The sequence below is a fragment of the Eschrichtius robustus genome, chromosome 6 (genome assembly GCF_028021215.1).
Source record: "Eschrichtius robustus isolate mEscRob2 chromosome 6, mEscRob2.pri, whole genome shotgun sequence".
NCBI classification, from domain to species: domain Eukaryota; kingdom Metazoa; phylum Chordata; class Mammalia; order Artiodactyla; family Eschrichtiidae; genus Eschrichtius; species Eschrichtius robustus.
Window position 1 is genome coordinate 100,400,416 of NC_090829.1, and position 10,857 is coordinate 100,411,272.

Sequence of the window (10,857 nt, forward strand, 5' to 3'; positions counted from 1 at the left end):
TAACCACAAAAGCATCTCATGAGTTATAGAGGAACTTGAGCAGAGTTGTGTTTGTAAAGAAAGAAACCTAAAAAAATAAACGTTCCTGTTTTTATAGCTCTACTTTGTTTTCTTCAAGTTTATTTTAATGACAACTTGAAGGGCTTGCTACCAGTGGCTGAAAACCTCAACATGGTTTCCTTGGCAATCACTAGAATATGAAATGGAAATGAAAGTTACCCAATGAAAAGCTCACAACTCCTCACTGCTCCCCCTCGATCCCCTCCAGATTAGAAGAATTTCAGTGGAAGGAATGCGCCAGCCTGGGACTTGGGGAAAATATCTGGCTTCCTTCCTGGACTATCATACAATCTATGTGCTGCCACTACAGTGTCATTAATTCATGGTTGGATTGGTGTGATACAATACAGGAGAGCAGGGAAATCAGATTGAAGGAGATTTTCTGTTTAAGAAAAATGAATTACTAGATGAAGAATGCTTCTTCCTGAAGTCTATGGGCTTTCTCTCAGTGTTGTTACGTGGTTTGGTTTCACCCTGGCCAGGTTCTTGTGTGTCCAGGTGGGTGGATTCCTCTCATTCCTACTCTCCTTTTGTGGTGTGACATTCTGAGTTCACTGTTATTTGTTCCTCATGATTTTTTAGTGTATTGCTGTAATCATAGTTAGAGTCAGAAATGCCCTAAAATCCTCTTATTGACGTAGCATGAAATTTTACCTGCATTTTTTTTAATTTAGAAAAATATTTGAGTTAGAAGCATACACATTTTGAAAAGTATATGTACAAAGACAACATAGCATCATGTTTTCATTACTTATATGTCATATCCTTGAACCCTTTAATTTTCTCACACCAGAAAATATTTTTAAATATACAATTTTCATAAAAATTTAGGTAGGCATACTAACAAATAACTCATTTCCCTCTTTCATAACTCATCTTTTTTTTTTTTAATATAGAGTTTATGGTTCTTGCTTATATCTCTGTGGTTTGATGTTTTATCCTCTGGATTAATTTCAATACTTTCTGTTCTCTTACTAGAATACTTTCCTTTTTCCTCAACATTTTCTTCTTAGGTTTGGATAATTCATATGTTTCTTCCTTATATGTAGAAATCTAAATCTAGTCATAAATAATTCCTTCAAATTATGAGGATCTATTTATTTATTCTTCTGACTTATCCTAAAAAAGAATTAAGGTGATTTATAACACATAATATATAATAGGATGTATTCAATTAAAAGTAAGAAAAGGGCTTCCCTGGTGGTGCAGTGGTTGAGGGTCTGCCTGCCAATGCAGGGGACACGGGTTCGAGCCCTGGTCTGGGAGGATCCCACATGCCGCGGAGCAACTGGGCCCGTGAGCCACAATTACTGAGCCTGCGCATCTGGAGCCTGTGCTCCGCAACAGGAGAGGCCGCAATAATGAGAGGCCCGCGCACCGCGATGAAGAGTGGCCCCCGCTTGCCACAACTAGGGAAAGCCCTTGCACAGAAACGAAGACCCAACACAGCCATAAATAAAATAAATAAATAAAATTAAAAAAAAAAAAAAGTAAGAAAAGTTAGCAAGAAGAAATTAATGTTGGAAAAATCAGAAGCCAAGAGTGAGATCAGTACCCAAATACTTGCCAGATGGTCACAGTTTGGCTTGGTGTTCAATCCCTGGTTTTTGTTCACCAGCTTCAAGTCCCGTCCTTGTAGGCTGAGGACTACAGCCCCCCTGTATTAGGGTTCTCCAGAGAAACTGAACCTATAGGAGATACATATCTCTCTATCTCTATCTCAAAAGATTTATTTTAATGAATTGGCTCATGCAATTATGGAGGCTAGCAAATCTTATTCTAAGCAGTTCAAGTTCTAAGGCCATCAGCCTGCAGACCTAGGGAAGAGCCAGTGCTGTAGTTCAAGTCAAATGAAGGCCATCTGCTGGCAGAATCTCCTCTTGCTCGGGAAGGTCAGTCTTTTGTTCTATTCAGGCCTTCAGCTGATTAGAAGTGGCCCACCCACATTATGGAGGGAAATCTGCTTTACTCAAAATCTTCTCATTTAAATGTTAGTCTCATTGAAAAACACCCTTACGAAAACATCCAGAATAATGTTTGACTACACATCTGGGCACCATGGCCCAGCCAAGTTGACACATAAAAGTAACCATAACACTGCTGAAGCCTGCTCCTTCCTTGCCTTTACCAACCACTTGCCCTTTTTGGAGGTACACTCCCCCTTCCATTTTCCCTAATCCATGAAGTTTCTCTTAATCCTTTTTTCTCACTCCTTACACTTGCGAGACTCAATTCCATAGGGGCCATCAGGCCACGAGTTCCTATTTCCAGTATCGGGTGAAACTCCTGTCTTTTCTGGTGGCCAACAATTGCTTATGAATAGGCTTCTAGGTTATCCTGGGCTTCCAGCTAACCTCTGCTCCAACAGCCCTGCCCCCCAGGTCTTTGTAAAAATTCCTTACATTGTTGCAAGCCTGTTATGAGCCAGCACTTCTGCTAAAGGGTTTTACAGTAGGAAGTAGCTCTGCTGACCTAGGCCACATTTTCTGGGGCCAATGAAGCCAGTACACAGGCCATAGCTTTAACAATTTACTTTAATCCCTAATGAGGATAAACAATAGGACAGTTCCTGGGAAAATTTTCCAAGACCTAGCCATCCTGTGTGTCTCTGCTTTACTGCCTCACTTCCTCCCCTGAAGAATAAAGCCCAGACCATAGTCAGGGGTTGTGGGAATTAGTTACTGACCCTGGCAGGCTTTGGAAGCTTGTGAGGAAAAATAACTCTCTAGCTTTCAACAGGGAAAGCAAAAATAAAAATGAAATAAAATAAGACAAATAAATGGCAACACTAAAAAATTTATAGGCAGAGACTCAAATATAAGTCTGTACTGTCCCCCCCTTTTCTTTTTTTAACCAGCCAACCGAGGACCCTTAAATGTATAACAATCATTTCTGAAACTTTGCTAATATTCCCATACCACCTGAGCCCAGATCTCAGACCAGTCACAGCTGTGGGATCTAGGGACAGTCACACAGACTCTACTCTTAAATTACCACATCTGTAAAATAGAATGAGTAACGTGTTCCTCTCAAAATTACTGTGAGAGGTAACTGAGATAATGCATGGAAAAGAGTTCTGTAAACTGTTAAGTGCATCCAGACATTACGTATTTAGTAAATCAGTTAAAGCCGTACTGAAGACATTAAAACAAGTGATCAGATATTTCATAAAAAGAAAATGAGGTAAATAATTTTTATCATTTTACAAGTAGGAAAAGGAGTAGATGAGATTAGTCAGGAAGAAGAGTTTAGTCATTTGCAGGTTACACTTGCTCCCCTCCCGGTGGAAAATATAAATATACGTGTATGTTTACGTTATATAGATAGATGCCTCTGTCAATTGCTTTTCACTTTCTCTGGTCAACATCAAAAATAATAATTATTTTTAAAGCTAAGAAATTTGAGTAATCTGATGGAGGAATTTAGCTGGAAAAGTGAAAAACAATTCAGTGATAGGTATTTATATATATATCAAAATATTAAGCTCATATTTTTATACGTATGTATGTTTTATTTGGGAAGGAAATAACAAGTGACTTCTCTGTGTATTTTAATTCTTTTATGTATTATTGTTTTCCACCTATTGTTTAACTTTTTGATTCTCTTCTTTGTTTTTTTTTTCCTTTGTGGTCAAGTGTATATCATAGACCACCTTAGATTAGCTGAGAACATTTTACTCATGACAGCATTTCAAAGTATGCCACATCAAAGGTGGGCAAAAGAATTCGTTTCTTGGCCTTGCTCCTCTCCTCGCCTTGAAAGTCTGTCCCAGTGGCCCCTACCACTCCCACCTGTAACCATCTCACCCTGTTTTGAACCCAGGCATCTTTAGTATCTGTAACTCTCATCTGATTCTCACATACCACTCAGTAACATTATATATCTCTTTGCAAATTTAGATTTACACTTAAATGTTCCATTTCCCCTCACACCAGCTAATATTAATAGTTAACACTAATTGAGGATTTACTATGTGCCAGGCACTGTTCTAAAATTACATGAGTTAATGTATTCAATATTTGAAAGGATCCTATGAGAGAGGTGCTATTATTTCCATTGCATATGTGAGAAAAATTGAAGGGTGGATGGATGAAGTATTTGCTCAACACCCCAGAGCCACGCGTCCAGCCACCAGTGGTCTGGCTCTGAGGCTGCAACTGAACCATTGAGTTACAGAAGCGCACAGGTGCCAAGACCTTGCCTCTCACCATGGTACCGCCAGCACCTCACCATGAATTGCATCCAGTAAGGGACGGTAAATGTCTTGTGGTTGTTGCTCTGAGAAAAAATCCTATTGTTATAGAAAAAATAAAGGAGCAAGGGCTAGGGAACTTATGTTCTACTAATGCTATTTTAATTATTTTCTCCTTATCTTTCTTTTCCCATACTAAATTAAACTTTTAGATTAAGCTGACTTGTACTGAGTTCAGAATCAAGGAATGTTAATGATATCGAGGCTTTTCTGGCACTGATTTTTTTCTTAGTATCAGTCTGTGGTTTGGTGACATAACTATAGAAACATGGATAGAAACTCCCTATTATGCAATAAACCACTTCCTTTGTCTGTTTATTCATTTATCTGCAGTGTCTTAGCTAAACTCTTCTCCACTTGTAGGGTCCTATAATTGCAGCTATCTCACTACGTGGAGCATAAACATTGCAGAGTGCTGAAGAGCATGGACTTGGTTCCCAGATTTTGAGGTTAGGATCTTATGTAAATCCTGTGTACATAATATGTACCTCACTAGGGTGGTAGAAAGGATTACCTATGTGTTCATCTATGTAAAGCACTTTAAACAGTGCCACACACATAATAAGCACTTCTTAAGTGTTTACTATCATTTTTAAAACCCCACAATCTCAGGAAATATACTTAATCCAGCCTTGTGCAATTAGAAGCTTCAGTTCAGTTCAACCCAAAGCATAACAAAGTGAAACCTCTATTCTCATAGGAACATCAGAACTTAGATTTGAAATGGAACCTAACGATATGCTGCTCACATTTCTCTATATTATACCTAACAGGTGGTAATTGTGATTCTGCTTGAACATTCCCAGTGATGGGGAGCTTACTACCTCTCAGGAAAGTACACATCATGATTGAATAGTTTGATTGTGAATAAGCTTATACTTTATACTGAACAGAAATCTCCCCTTCTGTAAATGCCACTCATTGGTTCCAGTGATAGGTTAGCAAGCAGTTGTCTTCCATTTCCTTGGGCAGAAGTGCTTCATGAATTCTTAAAATGTTTGATTCCATGTTTTTTTTTTTTTAAAGTACATTTCTGAATTATTTGCCAAACTGAAACTCAAAAAAAGGGTGTGTAATATCCTTGGGAAGTTTGCTTACCTTCTCCAATTCTCAGCTTTTTAACCTGTAAAACGAGTCTAACTCGTAAGTGAATAATAAGCACTTAACAAATGTTAGATGCACCTTTATAATTATTATCATTGTATTATTGGCATTTGATATAAGCTATTAGGAGGCTTCCGTAAAACTCTGTGACTCTATTTTGCTCATGTTGCTGTAGACAATTCTCAGCTATTTTCTTCCTCAACCTGAGGAAAAAAACCCCGGTTCTGAGCTTCAAACCCCAAACTTGGCCTTATAATAAACTGAGCATGGGCTTTCCTGGGTCTCCAACCTATTCAAGGTAATCCATCAGGAGTGATCACTCAACTTCCAGCAACTATAGTCCCTGAAGATCTTCCAGGACAGGTGTTCACATGCTCCAGCTTTCCTGGTAGCGGATGCTTTGGAAATCCACTGGAGCCAAGTTTCACTAACGTCAAGGTGTTGAGAGGCTTTCCGTGGATGTGTGACCCCATGTAACTGCTGCCTACTGCAAACCTTATCATTCCTGCACATCTCAGCTGCCAGATGCTCCAAAGGACCCCGTGGCCTCAGAATAAGGAGAAATCCACCACAGCAGATTTCTATTTGGGGGATAATTCCCGTCTCATGTTAATCCAGCTTTGCAGAGGCTGGAGACCTGGAGACTAGGGAGATTGGCAGCACTCAGTCCTCAACTCAGAAAACCATCTTATATTTCCCCTGCTTTTCTACTCAGCTCCTCCGAGCAGGAACTTGAGTCCGGGGGAAGTCTGCCTGAGCTTGGTTAAAATGATATCCCCCTTTGGCTGTCTGTCCTGTAATATCTGTGGAGCATATTGTTAACTAGTTTTTTTTTTTTTTTAAAGATTGATTGATTGATTGATTGATTACTATGTTGGGTCTTCGTTTCTGTGCTAGGGCTTTCTCTAGTTGCGGCAAGTGGGGGCCACTCTTCATCGCGGTGCGCGGATCTCTCACTATCGTGGCCTCTCTTGTTGTGGAGCACAGGCTCCAGACGCGCAGGCTCAGTAGTTGTGGCTCACAGGCCTAGTTGCTCCGCGGCATGTGGGATCCTCCCAGACCAGGGCTCGAACCCGTGTCCCCTGCATTAGCAGGCAGACTCTCAACCACTGCGCCACCAGGGAAGCCCTGTTAACTAGTTTTAAAAATTATAAATGTGATATATGTGCATAGTAACATTTTTTCAAACATTTCTGTAAGTTCAGAGCATACAATAAAAAACTATATATCCCTAACCACTATCACCCCCAATTCCACGGCCCACTGATAGATCTCCTTATAAATTGTTGCAGAAATTTCATGCGCTTATGCGTGTAATTGTGCATACATGCCTATTTTTATAAGAATATTGAGGGAATCTTATTATAAACATATAGATATGTTTCACACACTTTATATTTTGAGCATTTTGCCATAGCAGCATAGATAGTTTCCTTCTTTTCAATGGTTCTATAACATTTTAAGTTTAAAATTTTTAAATTTTACTTTATTAATGAATATTGAGATTCCTTTTCTTTCCTTGTTAGTCCAAACTGTGGTAACTAGCCTCAGAAGATGGCCTCCAGTGATCCTTAGCTCCTGGTACTCATGCCCTTGTGTATTCACTTCCCTCACTGAATTGGGCTGACCTGTGTAACACGGATATTGCGGAAATGGTGATGTGTGACTTCCAGGACTAGGTCATACAAAGCATTGTGGCTTCTGCTTGCTCTTTCTTGGATTGCTCACTCTGATGGAAGCCAGCTGTCATGTCATGTGGGCACTCCAACAGTCCTACTGAGAGGTCCGTGGGGTGAAGGACTGAGGCCTCCTGCAACCTGTTGGCCAAGAGAGTGAGTCACACTGGAACTGGATCTTCCAGCCACAGTCAGACCTTCAGATGACTGTACCCACATCTGACTACAACCTTGTGAGATACCCACCCAGCTAAGCTGCTCTCCAACTCCTGACACACAGACACTGCATGAGATAATCATGTTTGGTATGGGGACTTCCCTGGTGGTGCAGTGGTTAAGAATCCACCTGCCAATTCAGGGGACACGGGTTCAAGCCCTGGTCTGGGAAGATCCCACATGGCGCGGAACAACTAAGCCCGTGCACCACAACTACTGAGCCTGTGCTCTAGAGCCTGTGAGCCACAACTACTGAAGTCCACATGCCTAGAGCCTGTGCTCCGCAACAAGAGAAGCCACCGCGATGAGAAGCCCGCGCACCGCAACAAAGAGTAGCCCCCGCTTGCAGCAACTAGAGAAAGCCCGCGTACAGCAAGGAAGACCCAACACAGCCAAAAATAAATAAATTTATTTTAAAAAAAGCAATGTTTGGTATGTGTTAAGCTTTTAAGTTTGGGAGTAATTTCTTATGCTGCAATAGATAACTTTTACCTAAACAATGCCATAATAATCATCCATGTCTACTCACTTTTGTGAGTCTATGAAAATCTATAAAACAAATTCCTAGAAGTAGAATCACTAGAATGAAACAAATGTGAATTTTATTTTTTTTAATTTTTAAAAAATATTTATTTATTTGGTTGCGCTGGGTCTTAGATGTGGCAGGTGGGCTCCTTAGTTGCAGCACGTGGGCTCCTTTGTTGTGGCATGCGAACTCTTAGTTGCGGCATGCACATGGGATCTAGTTCCCTGACCAGGGATCAAACCCGGGCCCTCTACACAGAGGGAGCATGGAGTCTTTTTTTTTTTTTTGGCTGTATTGGATCTTCATTGCTGCGTGTGGGCTTTCTCTAGTTGCGGTGAGTGGGGGCTACTCTTCGTTGCGGTGCTTGGGCTTCTCATTGCGGTGGCTTCTCTTGTTGCGCAGCACGGGCTCTAGGCATGCGGGCTCAGTAGTTGTGGTGCATGGGCTTAGTTGCTCATGGCATGTGGGATCTTCCTGGACCAGGGATTGAACCCATGTCCCCTGCATTGGCAGGCAGATTCTTAACCACTGGGGAGCACAGAGTCTTAACCACTGTGCCACCAGGAAAGTCCCGAAACAAATGTGAATTTTAAATTTTACTTAATAATATCAAATTTAAGTTAACAAAGTCTCACAGTGAATGAATAGGCTTCCCCATATCTGCCCTCATCATCACAGCCCACGCTAAATTTTGGCCATTTTATAGGTTTAAAAAAAGTTTTTTTGGATTTGGATTTCTTAGGTATGAGGTTGAGCATTTTTTCTTGTATTTATTGGGCAGTTATATCTATATTTCTGTTAGCTGTCAATTGACGTCTTTCACTCAGCTTTATATTGAATTGCTCATCTTTTCCCTATTAACTTGTTAGAGCTCTTTGTATAATAAGAAAATTAGCCCTGTCTTACCTGTGTACGTATTTTCACCCATTCTGACATTATTTATAGAGTTTTTTCTGAGTAGAATATTTTTACTTTTTGTGGTAAACTGTATCTTTTAAAAAATATTTTAGATTTTTATATAAAGTTTTCTATACCATCTCTAAAATTATTAAAATGCTCATCTGTACCATTTTTCTAGAGTCCACATATATGCGATAATATATATTTGTTTTTCTCTTTCTGACTTACTTCACTCTGTATGACAGACTCTAAGTCTATCCACATCTCTACAAATGGTACAGATGAACTTATCTGCAAGGCAGGAATAGAAAGGCAGACGTAGAGAACTGACATGTGGACACAGAGGGGGAAGGGGAGGGTGGGATGAACTGGGAGATTAGGTTTTACATAAACACACTACCACGTGTAAAATAGATAGCTAGTGGGAACCTGCTGTATAGCACAGGGAGCTCAGCTCGGTGCTCTGTGATGACCTAGATGGGTGGGATGGTGGGGGAGGGAGGTTTAAGAGGGAGGGGATATATGTATACATATAGCTGATTCACTTCATTGTACAGCAGAAACTAACACAACATTCTAAAGCAATTATACTACAATTAAAAAGAAAAAGAAAAACGCTCATATTATCTTCTGGTTCATATCTTACATGTTTTTTTTTTTCCCCTACCAGAAGTGGTGACTGGAAAATTGAATCTCAAAAAACAGAAACAAAAGCCCTGATTTGTAGTATTTGCCAATTTCTGAAGTGTAAACACTCCCACCATGCCCAATTACAAGCTATCAATGTAACTTCACTGAACACAGAGTTAGTTAGAAAAAGTTGTTCACAATTGCTTCTTGCCAGCTGGTATACGCCAGGTCCAGCACATACCTGCACCAGAAAAGTATTTTGATGTAAGAAATGAGGGAGATCCTCCTTTTTTTCCTCCATATGGCTTTTTTTTCCAAGTGACAAATTCATTTTTTTCTATACTGAAGTGCTCAATTTGATCATATTCATATCTCCTATATGTATTTGGGTCTATTTCTGTACCCTGTAGTCTCTTTCATTGATTATCTGTTCCACCACACAAACAGTTTAATTACTAGAGTTTTATAATATCTTTTCATACCTCACAAGGCTAGTCCTTTTAAATAATCTTCTTTTCCAGAGTTTTCCCTGGCTTCATATATTGCTCTTATAGATGTGCCCTTGGTTTAGAAAGGTTTATGGCTTTGCACTGGTCATTTAAAAAATTTAAGCCTATAAATATGCACAACTAAAACTACACCATAATAATGCTTACATGTTCATGTTTCTGGCAAGACTCAGGAACTCTTTTTGGTGAATTCTTTTCTCATGCACCAATACAATACGATACAGTACAATTGGATAAAAGCAATTGAACACATAACTTGGTCATATTTTGATAATATTTTGACATAGATGGTGTTAATGCAGACTGTACATTTTAGGTGTGTGTTAGCCTTTTATGTTTATACTGCAGAATGCAAGCAAGTTGTTAGTGCTCTTCAAAACTTCTGATTCAGTTTAATGGAAGTAGTCCTAAACTGCAGTGTGAGTTCCTTTAAAGAACCATTTGCAAATATTTGTTATTATGAATTGGATTTTAATCTCAATGCAATTAAAGTAAATCAAAATTTAAAAAATAGACTGGATGCTGCCAGCTGAGGTAGATGCTGGGATGCACATAAGACTATAACTTTCATTAAAATAGCTAAACGTTCATGATAACATATATTTATATTGATTACATTCTTACTACATTATGTATAAAAATGTAAGCTTTTATTTCAGTAAAGGTTTTCACTGTTAAAAATGTTTCAAATCCACTGAGCTGAGTCTTCAGCAAGATGCGAGGATGAGTGGGGCAGAGAAAGCTGTGTCTAACTTACTTATAAAGTTGTTTTAGTTTCTCTTTAGGTCTTCAATTTCTCCACCCACATCACCCCGTATACCTTAGGACTAAATGCTCTCATCTTCTGCGTTTTTTGATTGTTTGTTTGTTTGTTTATTTTAATTTTCTTTCCCCACCCCCCATCAAAAACTAATTTCACAGTATAAAGATCAGTGGTTGCCAGGGTTTAGTTAGGGTGAAGGGAGGGGGCAATAGGCAGGGAAG